Raw genomic sequence first — 26317 nt, 5'->3', positions numbered from 1 at the left:
AGGAGGTGAGGTGCTAAATGGCATTTGCACCTCACCACAATTTTTACTCCAGTCAGAGACAGGAGTAAACTTTGAGGCTTAAAGAATGCCACCACTCATCATGAATTTGACAATTAGGAGTTGCCACGCCACGTCATGTCCTAACTAAGTGGAGTGAAAATACCAAAGGTGTAAATTTCTTCGCAACCTCGTGTTGCACAAAAATTTGGTGGCTTTCAAAGCTTTTCATGTCCATTTATTGCCACTAAAGCTTTTATGAATCGAGACCAATGTACTATATTTAAGTACTATTAATATTAACACCTTTCTTATACAGTTGGACTTAGCAGAGAACCACCCCATGACAATAGGTGATGAGGACGACTTTGGTGAAAGCTGAGTGCTGTACAAAGCATGCCAACAATTAAGCATGCAAACAAGAGAGTATGCCCACAGCATTCTCTGACATTTCAGTAGATTCATTCCTTTTTTGTCATTCATTTAAAAAAAAGTCGAGAGTTCTCTCTTCAAGTTCTTAGGTCTCAAATTTAAGGTTTGTATGTGAGGGGTTGTATGCAGATTTTCTTTTCTGAACTAAAATAGTGGAAGGTATTGTACAAAATCTCATCCACACTTTTCAGAGAAAATCTGCAGCTGTAATTTACTGTTCCTGAGGATTTGAAATGTGCAGCATTTAAATTTAAGCTATATTCACACATCAGTGTGCTGTCTGTTTTTTTCTAGGACTGCACACTAACCCACAAAATTTTACTGATCAATTCACACATAATTTTTAAAAACTGCTCTGTGTCCTGATCCGTGAGACACATCTCCTGCTCTCACACAATTTGCAGACTCAGCCATTAAAAGCTATTAGGATCCATATAAAACAGATGATGAATGGGAGACAGACTTTGTACTTTATAGTTCCATCTGTGTTTCATATGCTTTTAAATGATCTATTGCTTAGAGTCAATAGATAAATAAAAAGTTGAGAAAGTCTACTGGCTTCAAAGGGTTGTCCGGTCTAAATCGATAAGTCTACAGTCATTCTGCATGACTGCAGACTTATGAATTCCTACAGCGTACACACTTGGTGCTATGGGTATTCTACAGTTTCTGAGCCGGGACCGGAGGGTATATATGCCTTATACATACTCCTGTCCAGTCTCACTTCTGTACACTTGCTCAGTACAAATGTATGGAGCAAGGCCACGCCCCCTAAAGACGGGCTCTGACCGGGAATATGTACAACTCAACAAATTTTTTCCTCATTAAATATAAATTAATAAAAAACAAAAAATATACATATTTGGTATTTCCATATCTGTAAAAATCTAGTTTCTATATACTATTGATTAACCCATACAATAAACAGTGTAATGAGAAGAAAAAATTTAAAAGGCCAGGATTACATTTTTTCGATCACCACTTCTCAAAGATACAAGAAAAATGATCAAAATATTGTATGTGCTCCAAAATGGCATAAATTAAAATATCAGTTCACCTTGAAAAAACAAACCCTTAAAACACTGACAGAATTGCATTTTTTCTTCAGTTTATCCCAATTGGAATGTTTTTCCAGTTTTTCAGTTCATCATATGGAAAATTGAATGGGAGTTAATAAAAACTACTATTTTCCCTTGCAAATAGCAAGCCCTGTTTCCAATGTTGATGGAAAAATAAAGCAGTTATGGCTCTTGAAAGAAGACAAAGATAAAATGAAAGCGCAAAAATGAAAAAATCGCCCAGTTCCAAAATGGGTTAACAGTAGCAGATCTTGAGATCTCATTCGTATTACAGAAGATCTGTGAACATATTATGTTTATTACTGCTTATACTATTAGTATATAATTATGTGCATATACAATGTGATAGAAAATAATTTAGATAATAGAAAAGAAGTTTAGGAAACCCATTTTTTATGCTTTCAGCATCAAGACATCAAAGACTTTATACACGATATACTGTATATCCTTTGAGAACCTCATGTACTGTGCAAAAAACTTGCCTTTTGACTCACCTGTAGTCTGCACAATAGTAATCTCCTAAATAGTGTTGAGCGAATTTGTTCGGCATTTCAAATTCAGGTTCATGTTCGTGGTTCCGGCTTGTTCGCGCCAAAAAATCGGCTCTGCCCATGAGCATCCCTGATTTGCCACCCTGTCATGTAGATAACATCTACGCAAAATGGGGCTTTTCAGAGTTCTCAGGATCGGTCGGGGTCCCAGCTATCAGATTCCAATCAATTGGGTAGTTCTCCCCTATCCAATGATTAAGGGAGGACTTTCAAACTTGAGAGTACCCCTATAATAGACAGATATGTCCACTGCTTCAATTTCTTTCACTACATGTTTGATACTTTATTGAATCTTCTAAACAAAACCCTCAATAGACTGCAAACCAAATCACAACTACTGAGTGGTCAAATAAAGTATAAACATCCCATGACAGAGTATTGCAAAATCATATTTTCCATTTAAAGCTTGTTATTTTGTGTTACACATATTGGAATTCAAAGAAAAGCGAAGGATGGACTTTTATGTACCAGCTGTAACCATTCACAGTAATAAAATCCCAAATAATAAGTGTCAAGCTCATGATCAAAATCATCTAAATGTAGCTCAGCTGATTTTGTAATTTGACTCTTCAGGATTGCCTCACGTATCCATCTTGACACTCTAAGTTGAGTCAGTAGATAACCTATATTCCTACCTGACAATACAATGAAATATCAAACTCAACTGTGCTACAAATAGAAAAAAAAGAAAAAAAAGGAAAAATGTGAAGAGCCCCATACCTCTGCCTTGTCTGGCTTACCATGAAGAATCTGTTTGGCTATATACCATACATGCCCGCAGAAATTATCTAAATGTCATTAAAAATGTATTTAAAAAATAATTTAATTCTCAATGGGCTTGAATTCGATATAAATGTCATTTATCAATTAGAGGCACATTTAGTTAAGTACTATATAATTGCTTAGATTTAGACAGATCACTCAAATGAGTTTCATATAATCTTATTAATCCATCCTTTCAAACCAACCAGTGTCATTGATCTATGAATACATTAAATCTGGTCACATCTCGGGTTTTTGAACATTTCCAGCTGAATAAATTATCAAAGGCTATTATAAATATTAATAAAAAATTACAGGAATAAAATGCAGAATTACCAAGAATTATAGAGTGAGTGCAAGTTGGGAAAATACAACGTGGTATATACTCATGCCTTGATTGACTGTTCATACACCTTTAAAGGCAATGACCCCAAACTGAATTTCCCTACTTAAAGGATGAAGGTAAAATACATTATACATGTTCCATCACACTGAATTATTATTAAAAACTTTAAATGTAGCGTTTTTTTCTCATTTTGATCAAAGTCATCTGTGGCAGCAATGCTACTGTGGCCACAGATAGTTAATTAATTTATAATATTTGAATAATACAATACAGTAATGAACCTAGAGCTGTGTCTATGATAAGTCATTGGTTCTTTATGGGGGTGACACAGAGGTCCTTGTAGATGAAGAAGAAATTCCAGCAATGATCCTTAAAATTCTTAGTGTATTTCATGTCCATTAAAATCCCATCAATTACATAGATAACTGCAGACGCATTTCAGATTCAGTGTTTACTCATTGCAATGAGTAAACTTTTATCATAAAAATGACCTTGCAAAGTGATTCTCCTCATCAGTACAACTACAGCAATTTCAAACATGTCCAGTTTTTTATTATTTTAGTGGTGAAAAAAAAAAACAAGTTGTTTAAATATTTTTTGGAGGGGTCGTGTCGCCATTCTCTGAGCCCAGCGGTAATGTTTTCATTTTTCGGTCGATGATGACAAGATGTTTGTACTGATACTATTTTATGATAGATATGATGTTTTGATCTCCTCTCACAGCATTTTTTGTGGTATTGCAGCAGCCAAAAAAAATTTAATTTTTGCATTCTTACATTTTTTTTGTTTTTGTTTTTTTGTTTCGTTTTCAGGTTAATTATTTTGATATTTTGATAGATCGGACTTCTCTGAACATGACAATATAGCATTTAATAGTTTAACAATCGCGGGTGGAGCTCCACTTGCGACTGTTGGAGGCAGGTCCTGGCTGTAGCACACAGACAGACATGACTTGCCGGTTATGGGGCGGGTTCACCCCATGAGCCGACTCCATACACCTGCTCTCGACTTTAGCCATACATGTACAGCGCAAGTCGTAAAGGGGGTAATATATAAATGGCTATTCATTTATATGTATGACTGGCAGAAATATTTCCTGAAGAAATATGCTGATCATTGGGGTTTCCTAAAACCAAACATGATAAAATATTGATGATCCAATTCCTTACTTATCCTTATTCTTATACATTCCTTACCAAATGTATTGAGTCTGCAAACAATGAATACCAAAGTAGGTTTCGTTTAATTTTAAAAAATCAATACATTTCTAATTCAATTATGAGACATCTCCTTGATTTAACTTTGAGAATCCCCCACTCCTAACGTTTGTTTTAGCAACTACTTGTATTCCCCATGAAATATCAAATCTGAAACACCTTTTCTCAAAACTCTATGTTGTACCATTCCTCTATTATTCCTCCTATAATCTTTTTAATAAACTGGAAACTGGGTGTTACCATATCTATGTTTCAAAATGGGCGTGTCCCTAGATAGTTTAATACTGTCAACAATGGTTAGACAGTTTCAGACTCGGGACACACATACCAACAATTAGTAACATCCAGATATAAATGCAATCATACATTTCTGAAAGGATTAACCTTGGAATGGCAAAACACAGTTTTTTATTATTTCGTGAAAAATACAAGTTTTTTATTAAAATGGATGTCTGGAGTGGTAACAGATCTGCTTTAACATTTGCCTAATAAGAGCATTTGAATTATATTTTTTGCTGCTTGTGTGCTAATATGGGGGACAAATGAAAAATGTTAGGATGGATTGGTGTAATTATAACATATTGATATTATGTTTTTCTGTTTATTGCCTTATTTAGTGGAATTCCACCAATGGTGGAAACTTTGTGCCAAATGGCCCTGCCTTACATACACTTATCCCAACATCTGTTGCATATGTACAACAAAAGTCAGGATGATTTCTATGGAGCAGGCTAGGCAGTTGCCAGCTGTTTTACACAGCTAACACCCGCAGTTAGACTACTGGAATTGGAGCCAGCTCTGAGTTTTCCATTTAACCCCTTTAGATACCATGGAGAACAGTGACTATGGTATTTAAGTGCTTAGATGGGAGAGTGTCCTTTTTCACCCCTGTAATGATGAGCTCTTTAATGGCAGCCAAGGACCTATGGGGAAGCATCGGTTTGGACTTTTGCTGCTGCCACAGGATTTCTATATACGCCCATGGCTTTTTTCTAAGAAATGTAAATAAAAAGAAAAAAAAAAGTATCAATACCATATTTAGGTAGGACCTGTACTGCAATATAAGAAATCTATATGGCCTATATCACAGACCCATATACATTCAACAAACTACAATATTCTCGCCTAGAAGTCAAGATCTCATCTGGAAATGCACTTTATTTTCTCGCTACTTCCCATGGAAGCCAAGAGAAGAAACCTTCATGTCACTTGGAGGTGGGGAGAAGCTACAGAAAGCTACTGTTTGTTTTAGATGTTTGTTGCAGATCAATATAGATCTACCACAGCGGGAGGCATAAGACCTTTGCGTTTTATTGGCTGCTCCCTCGCAAGATCAAAGCAAAGTAAAGTACGGATGGCATCCTGCGAAGGTAGGCCTTGTAAACTGTCGTCTTTTTGCCTTCAACTAGACAATCTTCATTCCATTTGAAAGTCATCTAGATTAATCTTTTCTGAACATGGTTATTGTGGCTAGATGCGGCTTTAAAACCCAGTCGGATAGTTCTTATGATGACCATCCATTATCCTTTATGATTTCATATACATGGATACAGTATGATCTAGAGTATATGGAAGGTGACCCTGTACTCTCAATTTGGCATCATAAATAGATGTGTTTTTCTTATTTTCCATGTTGTTAATCAATACCTTATCACTTCTGTAGGATCTGCCAGCCTCTGACTTATGACTACATTTGTTATCCGCGATGTAGACATAACGGTAATATACATACAATGTTGTGGCTCAATTTATAGTTTGTTCTTTATGATAGAATTCCATTCGTGAATGATTTGATTTCTAGAGAGACATTCAATTTATAGATGGAAGAATCATTAACCTAGAATTGTTGGCGCCTTATCATTCCTCGGCAAGGTTGTAATTCAAACAAGTTGTTGATCTGCCACACGGAGAGATAAAAATATGATTGCGCTCGATAGTCGCTCTGGAATAATGAGAAGCATTTTTATAAGACAAACATGGTTTGTGAAGATGGTTTTTTAGCAATGTAACAATTGTAATTAAAGGGCATCCTTGATTCAGTAGCTTAGGCACATTATTAAGACAAATGAAAGGCAAGCCATTGTTTTATGATGTTTACTAAACTCATTGTGATGCATGGAAAGGAAAAAAGAGCGGGGAGTAGATTGTAAAAATTTAATGGCTGAAATAAAATGTTAACAAAATGCTCAAAGCACATCGCTTATTATCATTACATTAATTAACTTAACAAGTTCAGGTCTGGGGTATTTTGGAACTTGAAATATATATAACTAAAAATATAAAACTAAAAATAGACAATTAGATTGTTTTTATCTGTTTTTTTTTAATCATTTTTATGCACGTAATACTTACTTTAAAATTATTTTGCTTTTAGCTTGTAAAAAAAATACATTCATTACATACGTTGTTACCATGATATAGATGTTTTACTTTAGTTTCTAATGTAAGGTTTGACATATCACATTTAAATGATCATCTTTCCTATCTCCTGAACTCATTATACACTCTGAAAAGTTGCTAAAATCTATCTTGGACAAAAAAAAATGGATTGCCTGCTTATTGAATGATCACTGAGCTACCTTTTGAAGTCTATTGAAAAACTAAAGGAGAAAATTGGGAAATCAGGCAGAGATACAGACACAGATCAATTCTGCTATGTTCTATTGTTTATTTTTTTCACCCAAGCGCTGAATTCTCATCTACACTGCTCAGTTCTACTGTATAAAGTTCTTCATACTGCTGCTGTTTCTGAACATGTGTTACATAGGGACATGAGAGCAGGAATGCCTCGTTTCTCTGTGTGTTGTGCTGTATATAGAAAACATCATGAAATGCATTCACATACAAGTTATATAATGGCCAAAAAGAGTTATGCCTCGTGTTGCAATTGGGCGAAATAAAAAAAGTGACGTTTGTTGTGGATTTTACTTCAAATCTATCTGCAAAATCTAACCCAAGATTTGGGAAACAATAGCAAGTGTGATGGTTCCGATACAGAAGGGGATTATAGTTTTTTTTTCTTTTCTTAGTCACCCAGGGCCCATTGAGTATTAGTTGTAAACTAGAGGACAATCCTTTTTTTAAGTTGATAAATTTAATACAGAAATTATCACAATTTCCTTAATGTCTAATCCTTGTTTTAATTTTCATTTCATAAATCAATAGTACACATGAAAATAAACAACGTTGTAATATATCTTATCAGAGAAATCTTCTTTCTCTGCCAGGATTGATCATTCATTCTCAAAATTCTCAATTCATGGGTAGAATCTGAATTCAGTGAAGACAGATTTTTACATTACTGAGATAGGAGATGGCAGTTACTGCTGCCATTTCCTATCCTATCAGTTCTGCCTATCAATTGTATTCCGCCTGATATCATCATGTAATATAACAATGCATTATGTTAGTTTTTCTTAACTCCAGTCTTGTACATTGTAGAATTTTACCATTGAAATAACAATTTATTTGTATTGCAAATTTCTTGTTCTTTCACAAAATAACCCAATATAGTCTATCTTTTTATTCTTAAATCACTCCATATGTGAATATCTGAGATGTGAGATGTGTTTGATGGATGTTTTTCAGTTCATACATAGTGCCTTTTGATAATAACAATAAAAAAAAAAGTTTTCTGAAAAAATCTATTTCACCTCCATGAACTTTTGAAAGTTCTTTCGGCACATGGATTCCATTAGGCGAACTTTCATTGCAGCTGCTTAGAGATGCATAATGTGCTTGCCGTGAATTGTTAACTCAGCTAAACAGAAGCGAGAGAGACAGAGGTCATTGTCCACCAAGGACTAATGATCTGCGGAGGAGGAATCTGAGGAATTAGCCAGCATTTTTAGCAAGTTTAAAAATTATTGCAGGGGATGGAAATAAGGAAAATTCAAACCATCAAGTTTAATGTATGATTTTTCCAGTGTTGTGAAGATGACAATAGATTTATTGGCCATGCCATTTCACCTGCTAAGCGTGCAGCCTCTGTATTACACATTACTAACATCCATTTCCTAAGAAGAGTGTGAGAGACATTGAAAGCTTCAGCACCCAGGACCTCAGTAACATGAAGGACATAATGGATAATAATGGAAGATTGTAGAAAATGCTCGTCTAATAAGTACTTGAAATCTGGATAGTCTACTACTAGAAATGTATAGTATAAAAAAATAGTAAATTTTCAAATAATCATTAATTAAAGGGGTTTGCATTTTTACAAAAATTTTTTAGAATTATTACACATAATAAAATATAAAAAGCTTACTATAAATGCCTTGCATTTTATAATCCTGAGTAATAGTTAATTTCTTGTTTTTTTATTCCAAACATACACATTTGCAATTCAATTCTGTAGATTTTAAGGCCTATATAATTTGAATATATGGCAATCTAAAGGCAATCCAAAAGACAGCAGATGATCCAGCACTTCGATAAAAAATCCATTATTAGAATCCACTAAAAATCTTATATTGCAAATGGCAAAATCAAAGACAGAGGAAAAAGTCCCAAGGATAATGCTATTATGGTTGACTCATTTCGAAGTAATGCTTCTTACTCATAACTCGTAGAAGCAGGTCATCTATGAATAATTTAGCACCGGGTTCACAGCAAAATTTTCTGTGTGCTCCGGGAGAGAGTCGTTGGAGTTTCTGGGCGCTCTCCACTTACCAATGCCGAGGCATGCAGCATTACTCGCTAGGGGCTCAGGGGCCCCCAGCTATCCCTGGCAGGGATGGACTCTTCAGCACTGCGGTATCATTACGTTTAGGGGAGATTCTGACTTGGAGGCATTCATTCATAATACCACAGATGGTAGCTTTGCCCTATTGGCTCCTCAGCCAAGCACACGCACCAAATGTCTAAACCTGTGGTTCATCTCCTACTGAGCAGCCCAATGAGGAAGCCCGAGTAAATTGCGCATCGGGGCTGATGGTGTGAGGTACTATACAAAAAGAAATAGGTATGTTATTTATTCAAATAAATTCCTTGTTATATTGTGATCAGTTTTTTTGTCATAACTTGTGGTCATATACTGTACTTTGCATGATATACTTTTTATAGCCCACTGGGTTCCTATACATAAATGTGTACCTGCCTTGCCCACACCTGAGTCTTAAACCTTTTGTTTTAATAGTTTTTTTGAAATTTTTTGTTGTATTCAATAAATTATTGTCTATTTTATATAGTGAAATTTTGGACTACAATTTTTTGTAGGATTTACATTTGATAGATGGCTGGTCTCAATAAACTTTGCTCCTATAGGTATAATCACCCTACAGCTAAAATCTCTCAAAATCCTTGCTATAATTATTTACATTTCAAAAAGTGTAGACTTGATAAAAGGCATTGCATCTATTGTAGGGGAAACTGATTATTACACTGCATTATAGAGGTCAGTAAGGCTCTATTGAAACTTGTTCCAGAGCTTTCATAGTAAATTTTATCTGATGTGAAAGGAGGAATGGTACTGTATGTGATGAACCATACTGTAAGTATATCATGGATTTATGTGTCACTTCTCAGCATTTTGGCTAAGATCAAGTACAGTATCTTTCAAAATGGCAGTTATAAGAGGGGCTGCCTTAGTAGATTCATAAGTTGAAAGCTGAGTGGAAGCTTTGGGGTGTACACCAGGTGGCTTACATAGTCATCTGGTAGGTGATCCTAACACCGAGGCTCAAAGAAATGAGGTCAGGTAAGATTGAAAGCCCTGGTTCGAAATGCCCCAGCAGTGGTTATCCTGGGATGTCTGTACTCACAGGGTAAGGAACCCCACTTGAGCTTCACTGCACTTCAAGTTTTAATCTTTTAAAGCACACATCCTTAATCCACACCTCCTGCCTAGGATACAGGAATTTATACATTTTCCAGTGGGAGGTCAAGACAGTTTTACACTATGAACATCTTCTACTATTTATTATGTCTTTCACTGTGTGTTACCTTTTGCACTGGTGTTTCTCACTAGGACTTTTCAAGATGTGGTTCCCTTGTGGACTTCCTCCTGGCTGGTCTAGGGGGGAGTGTGTGGCCAACAGATTCTGCTCTCCCCCATAAACCTCAGGCTATTTGCTTTGAGAAAAGAGATGCCTAGACTGTGCTCCTGATTCCACTCTTGTGGCAGACCATTTGGATGTCAAAAGCACTATTATGGGATTCCCTAAGCTACAGTAAGGGAAAGCCACAGATCCCTGACCTTTACTATGGTGTTCTATTCCAGAGGAACTATGAAAGATGTTTTGGGGCCCTTATCATTTTCGAGTCAGCTGCAATAGACTGCATCCTAGTGCACTTTATTGTGGCACCATCACATTTTTATGCACTTGAGTGAAGAAACCACAATTTCTGGCTCATAATAATAATAATAATAATAATAATAATAACAATAATACAAAATTGCTATCTGCCTGTGGGTGTCTGGAGTTGCCTATATCCTATATTCCTAGTCATATTGAAAAGCTTGTTAAAGTGTCAGAAATTCATATTTAGGTTAGATACATCCATTAAGAGGTACTGGCAATAAAGGGAAATAAAAAGCTTAGGGATTGATTCCTCAAACGGTTCTCACCAGAATTCTGGAGTAAAACTGTTTGAAGTATTGCAAAATTTGCAACTTTTAGCATTTTGGGGACATTTTTAAAGTGGGCAAAGCATGCCTGAGATGGAGAATGGATGAGCGCAGCCTACAAATTTATTATAATTTATGATGACATACTAAATTATTGCGAAATGTACTCCAGTCTCTGATTGGAATACATTTCTTGTGTTGACACACAAAAGCCAAAGATATACCAAATTTATTTTTTGTTGCAACTTACCCAGCATGCTTTCCATTAAGAATGAGACACAAAATGCAAGTTAGAATTTTTCTTTGGTTTTGTGGATATGGAGGACTTTGACTTCATCAAACAAGTATTACCTGAGCAGGTACAGGTATAAACTTTCTAGGTAACATTTTGATTGACATGGGTCAAAAATAGGTGTATGGTTAAATCAATTAAATTCATCACAGCAGGTTAAGTGGGTAAATATACACACTGACATTGCTCATTGTTTGGGGCTTCTTATCAAAACTCTTATTCTTTACTACACTCCAAAAAAAGAAGTCCATTGTTGTTAAGTAGGGTGAACTTGTCGGGCATTCAATGCTGCCATGTGATCTGATCCAATGCTGGGTGAAGACATTGTCAAGGTAGTCCCTTACCATAAAATCACAATGAAGAGGTGTTACATCTTGTTGAAAGAGGAGTTTGGAAAAGTTAGCCCTGGTTCTAATTTATGGCACTACTATGTTGTTCAACACGTTTACGTAGCAGTTGTGTGTCAGTGTGTATGTGTAGGTATAATACCTCAGAATTTCCTAGATTCAACTGCATACCTACTTTTTGAATTTCTTGTATTAAGGATTTTACAGATGATCCACCCCTATGAATTCAAAAGCTATAAAAATGCTCTATGGAATATATATATTCTATACATGTGACACCCTATCATCATTGATTAGTGATGTCATTTCATTTGTGAAGACATCTGCAGTTGCCTGGTGAGGAAAAGTTTAAATTTACTTGCCTACATGGGAGATCATTAATTTTTTTCTTCACGAGCAACTAATTTTTTTTCATAATAATATATCAATTTGAATTTTCTATATTTACAAATCATTATTTTGCTCATTAGCTGTGCATTGGGCAATTACTGTTACATTCACTTATAATCATTCAACTATGGAAAAAAATAGCTTCCAGGAAATGAGTCTGAACACAGTATTCCTATCCTAGACATATACATAATATTCACAGGATTTGCCATAAGTGTCTTAAAGGTGTAGCTCTCACCTCTCGGATCAGTACACTATCTACAGAATGAATCATCCAATCCAGAAATTAGTGGAGGGGTGGCCTGAATTTGGAGTCCATCATATTAGATATCTGGCAACATTTTGTTGGTTCTTTGAAAAGGGAACTTATAAAAGGGAAATTATATTTATTGATTTCAAATCATTTGTTAGGCTAAAAAGCTATATATACCATGTAAATAGACTAATTTTTTTGCATTCTCTGTTTCTTTGCATTGTTGCCATACACACAAAGGAAATAAACGTGTGCATAACAGAACATGTGTAATTGCAATAATTTTATGGGATAAATACTTCATTTCAAGGGTGCCAACACTTTCGGCCATGACTGTATAATATGTCACTACATTACCAGGTCCCCACGGACTGCCTCTGAGAACTATTTAAATCTACAGCTATATTTATTCATGTCTTTTATATGTTTGTATGTTCTTGCACGTGTTTGTAATTTGCACTTTATTAGCAGCAAGGTGCACGGTAGGTCAGCATGATAAGGTCTGACTATGTTGAGTAGGGGCGGCAATTCGAATATATTTAGGGTGCCATCCTCCACGGTGAGACAGGGATTACTAAGGGATTTTCAGGGGCAGTAGTTAGCCATTTGACTTTTTACTTTCCTCAATTGATGAAAAATATTATGTCTATATATCCCTTATCCCTGAGTCCGTCACATGGCAGAGCACAACATGCTATTGATTTAGGTCCTTTTAAACTTAAGGTATATGCCTACATTTTTGCTTTTAATAACTAATAAAAATTGTTTTTAGGGGGGTTTTCTTTCTTTCGAGTTTTATGATTTGAACCCCTTTATGTTAAATTGGTTTTTGTTTTTAACATTGTATAGTGAGCTGCTTATCAAATGATGGGGCATGGTCGGACAACTTGGCAAGAGGGAGCTAGTGTGGTCAGTGATAATTTCCTGATGATAAAAGATTCATTGTATGGATACAGCACACAGCTTAATAAATGACACATCCCTGAAATCTGTGTCTCAACCCTTACATCACGCTGTACTCAGATTACATAGCAAAAAGCTGCTGACAGACACCCTTAAACGCAGTCAGCCAACATCGAAGGGTTTGGCCAACTTTTTTCTTATGAATGTAGACAGTATAAGGCTACATTTCTTTACTTTTTTTCCATTAGAATATAGAAAACAATAAATATAGTACATTTTTTTAAAAATATGACCATTTTTATATTTTGGCTTACCAGTAGTGTTGAGCGATACCTTTCGATATCAGGAAATATCGGATCGGATTGGATCGGGCCGATACTCAAAAGGTATCGTATATCACCAATTCCGATACCGGAAACCAATGCAAGTCAATGGGACACAAATATCGGAATGAAAATAAACCCTTTCTTTCCTTGTAGGTTAATTCTACATGAAGGAAAACAACTAACAATAATGTAGAATGTATTGGGGGAAGTGGTTGCCCAAATCGATGTGAACAGTGCTCACAGTGAAACATGAAAAGCCGGCAATTCAGCAGCGGCATACACCGGTACCTGACAATTTAGAACAGAAAGAATAGAGCATCACACATAGATTAGATAGATAGAAACATGTCAGTCACATATATAAGAAGTACAGTGACAGTGTTGCTTACTGTACTTGCCATTTAGTGTTAAAATAAAGGATTTATTTAAAAAAAAATTGGCGTGGGGTTCCCCGTAATTTTAGTCTCTAGCGGAGGTTAAGCAGACGGCTGGGGCAGATGTTTGAAGCCTGGGAAGGGGGTAATACCCATGGAGCTTCCGAGGCTACTAATATCAGCCCCCAGCTGAATACCTAGCCTTTACTAGCTATTAAAATGGGGGACCCCCCAAAAAAAATGACGAGGGGTCCCCCCTATTTTAATAGCTAGCAAAGGCTAGGCAGACACCTGGGGGCTGATATTAATAGACCAGGAAGGGTGGCATGAATATTGGCCCCCTCCGAGGCTAGAAACACCAGCCGTCTGCCGCCCTGAAATGGCGCATCCGTAGGATGCGCCAATTCTGGCACTTCGCCTCGCTCTTCCCACTGTCCTGTAGCAGTGGCAGTGGGGTAATAGGGCTGGGGTTGATGTCAGCTTATAATGCCAGCTGACATCAAGCCCAGGTTAGTAATGGAGAGGCGTCTATAAGACACCCCCATAACTAACCCCATAGTCAAAGTAAAAAAAAAACACAAACACCCAGAATAAAGTCATTTAATTGAAATAAACATGCAATTCTTTATTGTTCTAAATTAAACCATACTTACCGTAACGCTCATTCCAGCTGAAGCCAGCGATCTCCTGCAATAAAAGAAAAATAATAAAGCAACATCATCCTTACCTTTCCATGGTTCCCAGGACAGCTCCAGCTCTGCTACATCAAGATGACAGGCTGGATCGCAGCAGAAAGCTGCCATCCAACCTGTCATCCCGCAGACACTGAGAAGTGCAGGCATGCTTGCGCTCCTCAGTGTCAGGCTGTGACGGCATCCAGATGAGCCGACAAAGAAATCAGCTCACCTCATGCACGTCACTGACAGCGTGGGAGAATTCTCCTGCGCATACGTTGAGCGTGAGAGACTCGGCTCATCTGGGTGCCGTCACAGCCTTACACTGAGGAGCGCAAGCTTGCCTGCGCTTCTCAGTGTGTGTGGGATGACAGGCAGCTTTCTGCTGCGATCCAGCCTGTCATCTCGATGTAGCAGAGCTGGAGCTGTCCTGGGAACCATCGAAAGGTAAGGATGATGTTGCTTTATTATTTTTCTTTTATTGCAGGAGATCGTTGGCTTCAGCTGGAATGGGCGTGATGGTAAGTATGGTTTAATTTAGAACAATAAAGAATTGTATGTTTATTTCAATTAAAGGACTTTATTCTGGGTGTTGTGTTTTTTTTAAATACTTTACCAGAAATTTATGGCGGTCATGTCTAATATTGGTGTGACCCCATGAATTTCGGGCTTAGGGTCAGCTGATAATACCAAGCTGGCCCTAACCCCTTTATCACCCAGTGAGCCACAGCACCAGAGCCCTGGATGAGTTGGGTACAGCGCCAGAAGATGGCGCTTCTATGAACGCGCCATTTTCCGGGGTGGCTGCGGACTGCAATTTGCAGCAGGGGGGGGCTCAGAAAGCTTGGGCCTCCCTGCGCTGCGGATTCCAGCCCCCAGCTGCCTAGTTGTACCTGGCTGGACAGAAAAATAGGGTGAAGCCCCACGTATTTTTTTTTTTTTAATTATTTAATGAAGTTCATGAAATAAGTAAGAAAAAAGGGCTTCCCTATATTGTTGTGTCTGGCCAGGTACAAATAGGCTGCTGGTGGTTGGTGGCAGCCCGTTCCTGCCTGCTGTACCTGGCTGGACACAAATATAGTGCAAAGCCCCACGTCAATTATTTTTTTCATTATTTCATGAAATAATTAAAAAAATGGGCTTCCCTATATGGTTGTGTCCGGCCAGGTACAAATAGGCAGCTGGTGGTTGGGGGCAGCCCGTTCCTGCCTGCTGTACCTGACTGGACACAAATATAGTGCGAAGCCCCACGTCAATTTTTTTTTAATTATTTCATGAATTTCCTGAAATAATGAAAAAAAAATTGACGTGGGGGCTTCGCACTATATTTGTGTCCAGCCAGGTACAGCAGGCAGGAACGGGCTGCCCCAACCACCATCAGCCTATTTGTACCTGGTTGGACACAAAAATATAGGGAAGCCCTTTTTTTCTTAATTATTTCATGAATTTCATGAAATAATTTAAAAAAAAATTACTTGGGGCTTCGCCCTATTTTTGTGTCCAGCCAGGTACAACTAGGTAGCTGAGGGCTGGAATCTGCAGCGCACGGAGGCCCAAGCTTTCTGCCCCCCCGCTGCAAATTGCAGTCGGCAGCCACCCAGGAAAATGGCGCGTTCATAGAAGCGCCATCTTCTGGCGCTGAACCCTACACATCCTTGGCCCTGGTGCGGTGTCTCACTGGGTAAAAAAGGGGTTAGGGCCAGCTTGGTATTATCAGCTGGCCCTAAGCCTGAAATTCAAGTGGTCATGCCAATATAAGACATGACTGCCATGAATTTCTAGTAAAGTATTTTAAAAAAGCGCAGCACCCAGAATAAAGTCCTTTAATTGAAATAAACACATAATTCTTTATTGTTCTAAATTAAACCATACCTACCATCACGCCCATTCCAGCCGAAGCCAACGATCTCCTGCAATAAAAGAAAAATAATAAACCAACATCATCCTTACCTTTCGATGGTTCCCAGGACAGCTCCAGCTCTGCTACATCGAGATGACAGGCTGGATCGCAGCAGAAAGCTGCCATCCAGCCTGTCATGCTGCAGTCAGACACTGAGAAGCGCAGGCATGCTTGCGCTCCTCAGTGTCAGGCTGTGACGGCATCCAGATGAGCCGAGTCTCTCACGCTCACCGCATGCGCAGGAGAATTCTCCCACGCTGTCAGTGACATGCATGAGGTGAGCTGAGTTCATTGTCGGCTCATCTGGATGCCGTCACAGCCTGACACTAAGGATCGCAAGCATGCCTGCGCTTCTCATTGTCTGCGGGATGACAGGCTGGATGGCAGCTCTCGGCTGCGGTCCAGCCTGTCATGTGAATGCAGCAGAGCTGAAGCCATCCTGGGAACAATGGAAAGGTAAGGATGATGTTGCTTTATTGTTTTACTTTTATTGCAGGAGATCGTTGGCTTCAGCTGGAATGGGTGTGACGGTAAGTATGGTTTAATTTAGAACAATAAAGAATTGTGTGTTTATTTCAATTAAAGGACTTTATTCTGGGTGTTTGTGTTTTTTTTAACTTTGACTATGGGGTTAGTAATGGGGGTGTCTTATAGACAACTCTCCATTACTAACCTGGGCTTGCTGTCAGCTGGCATTATAAGCTGACATCAACCCCAGCCCTTTTACCCCACTGCCACTGCTACAGGGCAGTGGGAAGAGCGAGGCTAAGTGCCAGAATTAGCTCATCCTATGGATGCGCCATTTCTCGGGCGGCTCACGGGTGGACGTTTCTAGCCTGGGAGGTGGCCAATATTCATGGCACCCTTCCTGGGCTATTAAAATCAGCCCCCCGCTTTCTGCCTAGCCTCTGCTAGCTATTAAAATAGTGGGGACCCCACGTCATTTTTTTGAGGGTTCCTCATTTTAATAGCTAGTAAAGGCTAGGTATTCAGCTGGGGGCTGATTTTAGTAGCCTGGGAAGTTCCGTGGGTATTACCCCCTTCCCAGGCTTCAAACATCTGCCCCAGCCGTTTGCTTAACCTCCGCTGGAGACTAAAATTACGGGGAACCACACGCCAATTTTTTTTTTAATAAATCCTTTATTTTAACACTAAATGACAGGTACAGTAACCAACACTGTCACTGTACTTCTTATATATGTGACTGACATGTTTCTATCTATCTAATCTATGTGTGATGCTCTATCTTTCTGTTCTAAATTGTCGGGTACCGATACTGAATTGCCGGCCGGCTTTTTTAAAGAGACTGGTGCATGAAAACACTATTATTTTTTTAAATAAATCCTTTAACACTAAATGACAAGTACAGTAACCAACACTGTCACTGTACTTCTTATATATGTGACTGACATGTTTCTATCTATCTAATCTATGTGTGAAGCTCTATTCTTTCTGTTCTAAATTGTCGGGAACCGGTGTATGCCGCTGATGAATTTCCGGCTTTTCATGTTTCACTGTGAGCACTGTTCCCATCGATTTGGTCAACCACTGTAATGCCACAACCACCATGGCTGTGGCATTAACGTCTTAAAAAAATATTTATTCCTGCTATTCCATTTAATTGTAATGTCAGCGCTTGAGCAGGAGAATTCTCCCACGCTGGGATGGCATTCTGATGACAGGCTGGATCGCAGCTGAGCGCTGCCATCCAGCTTGTCATCCTTCAGAGACACTGCAGAGCGCAGGCATTATGTAAACTTCCGATTCCGGTATTCGATATTGATAAAGTATAGAACTCAATATCGGAACTCCAATACAGCGAATATCGGTCGATACCCGATATATCAGTTTCGTAATGCTCAACACTACTTACCAGTGGATACATTCCTCTACTGAATGGTGTGAGCACATAATAACCTGATTTCTCCTACATTACTTTGGATAATTAGTTTACTGAAGCTCAACAGGCTTTAGTGCAAATCTGTTGAAAATCTGTTCTACACAGTATTCTGCCATAATGTTTAATGACTTAGATTAACAATGTCAGAATATCCAATGCTTCATAAAGAAGCAAAACAATAAAAAGGCAAAATTATTACTTTTTACTGTAGCTATAAGGGTTTAACACTTCTCTAATGTTTCTGTGTGAAAAAATATACAGAAGGCAGCATCTTCTTTTCTGAACCCTGGGGGATGTAGTCCAGTGAAGGGTGACGGGTAGTGATGAGCGAGCACTAAAATGCACAGGTGTTCGATGCTCGGGTCGAGCACTTTGGAATACTTGGGTGCTCGACCCGAGCAACGAGCCCAATGGAAGTCTACGGGAGACTCAAGCATTTTTCAGGTGACTTCCCCCCGGTGGTCTGTAGAGGGCCTAAAAATTGCCCAAGTCGATGGGAACAGTGCTCAAATGACATGGGGACAGCATGGGGAAGACTCCTGGAAGCATTTCTGACTCACAGGTCACTTCTGTCAACAACGTTGTCAGAGGTATTACTCCACTTTTACAGACTCACAATAAAACATACCAAAACAAAACCAAAATGGATTTTCCTGGGAAATATGTTAAGTAGAGATGAGCGTTGTTCTACTCGAACTGTTCGCCAATCTCAAATTCGAGCTGTTTTGGGCGGTGTTCGAGCCGTTCGGCGAACACGAACAATTTGAGAAAAATTCGGCTGTTCGAGGTTATATTCGATAACTGTTCGTGCACCAAAATCATAACTGGATTTTTTCTCAGTAATGATGAAAATTAATGTTAATACGCAGTTTGAGTGTACAGTGGGGTGGGGGGAGGGGCAGGGGATGGATCTCTGCAGAAACAATGAAGATCTCCATTTTTTTTTTCTCTTTCCCGCATTTACAGTGGGGAGGTGCAATCTGTCAGCCTATCAGCAGCGCAAACACGGAGCGAAGGGCTTTTTTTCACACAAGCAAGGGCATGTGTCATTGGCAGTGTATGTCACATGTCCTTGCCCTATAAGACCAAGCCATTTTCCCCGTCGCCACCATTTTCTCACTGCTGCAGCTGCGTGTTAGACGGCACCGCTGTTGCTGTGTGCGCTATACCTTGTTAATTTCAAGCCAATTTTCGCACAAATCTACAGATAGCTTGGGAGTAGGGAATAGTTGTGATTGCAGTCCTTTTAAGGACTAGGTTACAGCACTTCCTACGACTTTTATCAGGCAGGTCTGTGCTCTTAAATAGATAGATTGTGGGAGTAAAGACTAATTGTAATTGGAGTCCTTTTCAGGACTAGGTTACATCAGTTTCTATCAGTTTTTGCCAGGCAGGTCTGTGCCAGTGCTGTGCAAACTTTTTTCACAGCATTTGGCTGAATCTAGTAAAGCTAATCCTTTTTGGCCTATTGCAGAGTGTGTTAGTCAGTGGAGTAGCCTATCTGTGTTGCAAGATATACCACCTGTGTATAGAATACCAATTTTTTTACTGCACCTAGTGAAGTAAAATATTTTGGGCATAGCATCATTCTATTAGTCCATCTATACTGACCTCCATCAGGTTGCAAATTGAATATAATTTTTTTCTGCATCTAGCTCTGAAAAAATATTGGGCTTCTAGCTGTGTGTGAGACTTGTTCTATTAGTCCATCTATACTGACCTCCATCAGGTTGCAAATTGAATATAATTTTTTTCTACATCTACCTCTGAAAAAATATTGGGCTTCTAGCTGTGTGTGGGACTTGTTGTATTAGTCCATCTATACTGACCTCCATCAGGTTGCAAACTGAATATATTTTTTTCTGCATCTACCTCTGAAAAAATATTGGGCTTCTAGCTGTGTGTGGGACTTGTTCTATTAATCCATCTATACAGACCTCCATCAGGTTGCAAACTGAATATATTTTTTTCTGCATCTACCTCTGAAAAAATATTGGGCTTCTAGCTGTGTGTGGGACTTGTTCTATTAATCCATCTATACAGACCTCCATCAGGTTGCAAACTGAATATAATTTCTTTCTGCATCTAGCTCTGAAAAAATATTTGGCCTTCTAGCAGTGTGTGGGACTTTCTCTATTAGTCCATCTATACTGACCTCCATCAGGTTGCAAATTAAAAATAATTTTTATCTGCATCTACAGTACCTCTGAAAAAATATTTGGGCTTCTAGCTGTGTGTGGGACTTGATCTATTAGTCCATCTAAACTGACCTCCATCAGGTTGCAAACTGAATATAATTTTTCTCTGCATCTAGCTCTTAAAAAATATTTGGCCTTCTAGCAGTGTGTGGGACTCTCTCTATTAGTCCATCTATACTGACCTCCATCAGGTTGCAAATTAAAAATAATTTTTATCTGCATCTAGCTCTGAAAAAATATTTGGCCTTCTAGCAGTGTGTGGGACTTGTTGTATTAGTCCATCTATACTGACCTCCATCAGGTTGCAAATTAAAAATAATTTTTATCTGCATCTAGCTCTGAAAAAATATTTGGCCTTCTAGCAGTGTGTGGGACTTTCTCTATTAGTCCATCTATACTGACCTCCATCAGGTTGCAAATTAAAAATAATTTTTATCTGCATCTACCTCTGAAAAAATATTTGGGCTTCTAGCTGTATGTGGGACTTGTTCTATTAATCCATCTATACAGACCTCCATCAGGTTGCAAACTGAATATAATTTTTTTCTGCATCTAGCTCTGAAAAAATATTTGGGCTTCTAGCTGTGTGTGGGACTTGTTCTATTAGTCCATCTATACTGACCTCCATCAGGTTGCAAATTGAATATAATTTTTTTCTGCATCTAACCCAGCCAATAGTTTTGGCCTAATACCACAGTTTGGCCACTCAGCTCTGCTCGGTTCCCATCTATTGTTTTTTTGTGCAAACAACTCCAGAGATGTGAATTAGTTAACCACCAAAATGAGTGGAAAAAGGCCTGCTGCTGGTGGAAAGGGGAATAGGCGTGTTGGGAAGGGAAAAAAAGGTTGTGTCCGTGGGGTAGGTGTTAAAGCAACAGTAACATCTGCAGAAGAAAGACCATCTTCCAGCCAAACTAAAATGTCTACTTCTTTTAGCGGACAATGTGATAAGATCCCTTGCTTACGGCCACGCCAATCGCTACAAATTCCAGATGAGGCACAAAAACAGCAGGTGCTTCAATGGATATCAAGTGCTCCTTTAAGTGGGCTCTCCTCCACATCAACTTCAACATCACAAATACTCCAGTCCTCAAAGGTGTCACCCCAATCGCACTTGCTTCCTCACAGCTCCCAAATCTCCAGCTGCCCGTCTGAGTATGAGGTAGAACAGATGGTTGAGTCTGCAGAGCTGTTTACTCATACTATAGCCTGGGAATCAGAGGTCGACTCCAGCGCTTCTGTGAATCCAGACGAGGAAATGATCTGCACTGATGCCCAGAATCCTTATGAGTCGGATCCAGGACCAGACGCAGAAGGTTCTGACCATAATGTAGACCCTCATTCCCAAAACTGTAACTCCTGTTGGTGGAGACAATGAGGAAGATGATGATAAGACTCAAATACCTGATTGGAGCGACAACTTTAGTTTTTTGTCAGGGCAGGAACAGGTTGGCTCTGAGGACGACGGGTGTGATAACGCACAGGGTGATGATGATGAGGTTGGAGATCCCACTTACTGTCAACCCACAGTCAGCCAAGAGATGAGGTCAGCAGAGGAGGTGGAGGAAGATGCTAGTGATGATGAGGTCAGGTTGCGCCTTCCTGGACAGAGATGTAGTACTGGAAGCACGTCAACAACTGCATCCTCAAACACAACTCTGCCTCTGACCACAAGTCGTGGTGGCTCTTCAGGTCGCATGGGTGCTAAGCCTTGCATAGCCTGGGCATTTTTTCAGATCGATAAAGATGACCCAACTCGTGTTATCTGTAACATTTGTCAGCAAAAGCCAAGTAGAGGCCAAAAAATAAAATAGTTTGAGTACTTCATGCATGAACAGGCACATGGACATGAAGCATAAGTTGCAGTGGGAAGCTCAGTGTGCTACAATGCGGCCCAGCCGGCCGGGCCAACCACCGTCTGCCATATCTTGTGCATCCGCGGCCTCTTCATCCTCTGTGACTGGGGGGACAGCAGTAACACCTGTTTTGGGGCGCAGACCTGCCACCTCTTTACCCGCAACAGCCAGCGTGATTGGCAGGTCATCATTTTCTTTGGAGGTGGTAACACCAGCTGGTGTTGAGTAGAGATGAGCGGTGTTCGACTAGAACTGTTCGCCAATCTCAAATTCGAGCTGTTTTGGGCGGTGTTCGAGTTGTTCGACGAACCCGAACGATTTGCAAAAAATTCGGCTGTTCGAGGTTATGTTCGATAACTGTTCGTGCACCAAAAGCGTGTCCTGCATGTCTGGCGCTATTTAGAGCACCAATCATGCAGGGATTGTCTGCCACTCACTGTAATGCCACAGCCATGGTGGTTGTGGCATTAGAGTGATTGCCCAAATCGATGGGAACAGTGCCAACAGTGAAACATGAAAAGCCGGCAATTCAGCAGCGGCATACACCTGTACCCGACAATTTAGAACCGAAAGAATAGAGAATCACACATAGATTAGATAGATAGAAACATGTCAGTCACATATATATGAAGTACAGTGACAGTGCTGCTTACTGTACTTGTCATTTAGCGTAAAGGATTTATCAAAAAAAATAATAGTGTTTTCATGCACTGTCTCTTTAAAAAAGCCGGCCGGCAATTCAGCAGCGGTACCCGACAATTTATAACAGACAGAATAGAGCTTCACACATAGATTAGATAGATAGAAACATGTCAGTCACATATATATGAAGTACAGTGATAGTGTTGGTTACTGTACTTGTCATTTAGTATTAAAATAAAGGATTTATTATTAAAAAAAATTGGCGTGGGGTTCCCCTTAATTTTAGTCTCCAGCGGAGGTTAAGCAGACGGCTGGGGCAGATGTATGAAGCCTGGGAAGGGGGTAATACCCACGGAGCTTCCCAGGCTACTAATATCAGCCCCCAGCTGAATACATAGCCTTTACTAGCTATTAAAATGGGGGACCCCCCAAAAAAAATGACGTGGGGTCCCCCCTAATTTAATAGCTAGCAAAGGCTAGGCAGACAGCTGGGGGCTGATATTAATAGCCCAGGAAGGGAGCCATGAATATTGGCCCCCTCCCAGGCTAGAAACACCAGCCGTCAGCCGCCCCAGAAATGGCGCATTCATAGGATGCGCCAATTCTGGCACTTAGCCTCGCTCTTCCACGCTGCCCTGGTGCGGTGGCAGGGGGTAATAGGGTTGGGGTTGATGTCAGCTTATAATGCCAGCTGACATCAAGCCCAGGTTAGTAATGGAGAGGCGTCTATAAGACACCCCCATTACTAACCCCATAGTCAAAGTTAAAAAAAACACAAACACCCAGAATAAAGTCCTTTAATTGAAATAAAGACACAATCCTTTATTGTTCTAAATTAAACCATACTTACCGTCACGCCCATTCCAGCTGAAGCCAACGATCTCCTGCAATAAAAGAAAAATAATAAAGCAACCTCATCCTTACCTTTCCATGGTTCCCACGACAGCTTCAGCTCTGCTACATCGAGATGACAGGCTGGACCGCAGCAGAACGCTGCCATCCAGCCTCTCATCCCGCAGACACTGAGAAGCGCAGGCTTGCTTGCGCTGCTCAGCGTCTCTCTGTGACGACATCCAGATGAGCCGAGTTCATGTCCAATGAACTCGGCTCACCTCATGCACGTCACTGACAGCGTGGGAAAATTCTCACGCTGAAGCGGTGAGTGCAGGAGAATTCTCCCACGCTGTCAGTGACGTGCATAAGGTGAGCTCATGTCCAATGAACTCAGCTCACCTCCTGCACGTCACTGACAGCGTGGGAGAATTCTCCTGCACTCAGCGCTTCAGCGTGAGAATTCTCCCACGCTGAAGCGCTGAGTGCAGGAGAATTTTCCCACGCTGTCAGTGACGTGCATGAGGTGAGCCGAGTTCATTGGACATTAACTCGGCTCATCTGGATGCCCTCACAGAGAGACACTGTGGAGCGCAAGCAAGCCTGCGCTTCTCAGTGTCTGCGGGATGACAGGCTGGATGGCAGCGTTCTGCTGCGGTCCAGCCTGTCATCTCGATGTAGCAGAGCTGAAGCTGTCATGGGAACCATGGAAAGGTAAGGATGATGTTGCTTTATTATTTTTCTTTTATTTCAGGAGATCGTTGGCTTCAGCTGGAATGGGCGTGATGGTAAGTATGGTTTAATTTAGAACAATAAAGAATTGTGTGTTTATTTCAATTAAAGGACTTTTTTCTGGGTGTTGTGTTTTTTTTAAATACTTTACTAGAAATTCATGGTGGTCATGTCTAATATTGGCGTGACCCCATGAATTTCGGGCTTAGGGCCAGCTGATAATGCCAAGCTGGCCCTAACCCCTTTATTACCCAGTGAGCCACCGCATCAGGGCCCTGGATGAGTTGGGTACAGCGCCAGAAGATGGCGCTTCTATGAACGCGCCATTTTCCGGGGTGGCTGCGGACTGCAATTTGCAGCGGGGGTGGCCCAGAAAGCTTGGGCCTCCCTGCGCTGCGGATTCCAGCCCCCAGCTGCCTAGTTGTACCTGGCTGGACACAAAAATAGGGCGAAGCCCCACGTCAATTTTCTTTAAATTATTTCATGAAATAATTAAGAAAAAAAGGGCTTCCCTATATTGTTGTGTCCGGCCAGGTACAAATAGGCAGCTGGTGGTTGGGGGCAGCCCGTTCCTGCCTGCTGTACCTGGCTGGACACAAATATAGTGCGAAGCCCCACGTCAATTTTTTTTAAATTATTTCATGAATTTCCTGAAATAATTAAAAAAAATTGAAGTGGGGCTTCGCACTATATTTGTGTCCATCCAGGTACAGCAGGCAGGAACGGGCTGCCCCCAACCACCAGCTGCCTATTTGTACCTGGCCGGACACAACAATATAGGGAAGGCCTTTTTTTCTTAATTATTTCATGAATTTCATGAAATAATTAAAAAAAAAGTACGTGGGGCTTCGCCCTATTTTTGTGTCCAGCCAGGTACAACTAGGCAGCTGGGGGTTGGAATCTGCAGCGCAGGGAGGCCCAAGCTGTCTGGGCCCCCCCCCGCTGCAAATTGCAGTCCGCAGCCACCCCGGAAAATGGCGCGTTCATAGAAGCGCCATCTTCTGGCGCTGTACCCAACTCATCCAGGGCCCTGGTGCGGTGGCTCACTGGGTAATAAAGGGGTTAGGGCCAGCTTGGTATTATCAGCTGGCCCCAAGCCCAAAATTCATGGGGTCACGCCAGTATTAGACATGACCGCCATGAATTTCTAGTAAAGTATTTAAAAAAAACACAACACCCAGAATAAAGTCCTTTAATTGAAATAAAGACACAATTCTTTATTGTTCTAAATTAAACCATACTTACCATCACACCCATTCCAGCTGAAGCCAACGATCTCCTGCAATAAAAGAAAAATAATAAACCAACCTCATCCTTACCTTTCCATGGTTCCCACGACAGCTTCAGCTCTGCTACATCGAGATGACTGGCTGGACCGCAGCAGAACGCTGCCATCCAGTCTGTCATCCCGCAGACACTGAGAAGCGCAGGCATGCTTGTGCTCCTCAGTGTCTGACTGTGACGGCATCCAGATGAGCCGAGGTCATGTCCAATGAACTCGGCTCACCTCATGCACGTCACTGACAGCGTGGGAAAATTCTCACGCTGAAGTGCTGAGTGCAGGAGAATTCTCCCACGCTGTCAGTGATGTGCATGAGGTGAGCTCATGTCCAATGAACTCAGCTCACCTCCTGCACGTCACTGACAGCGTGGGAAAATTCTCCTGCAATCAGCGCTTCAGCGTGAGAATTTTCCTACGCTGTCAGTGACGTGCATGAGGTGAGCCGAGTTCATTGGACATGAACTC

General features: G+C 40.3%; 1 protein-coding gene across 1 annotated transcript in view; it reads right to left on the bottom strand.

Annotated features, from left to right (window-relative positions):
• Nucleotides 1-26317, bottom strand: part of ROBO1 (roundabout guidance receptor 1) — a 1620698-nt gene that overhangs the window by 1153067 nt on the left and 441314 nt on the right. The gene's annotated exons all lie outside the window — the stretch shown is intronic.

Source organism: Phyllobates terribilis, unplaced genomic scaffold (genome assembly GCF_046119375.1).
Source record: "Phyllobates terribilis strain yellow unplaced genomic scaffold, ASM4611937v1 Scaffold_2__4_contigs__length_985480577, whole genome shotgun sequence".
In the NCBI taxonomy this organism is placed as follows: Eukaryota; Metazoa; Chordata; class Amphibia; order Anura; family Dendrobatidae; genus Phyllobates; species Phyllobates terribilis.
This window is presented reverse-complemented; position numbering and strand designations above follow the sequence as displayed.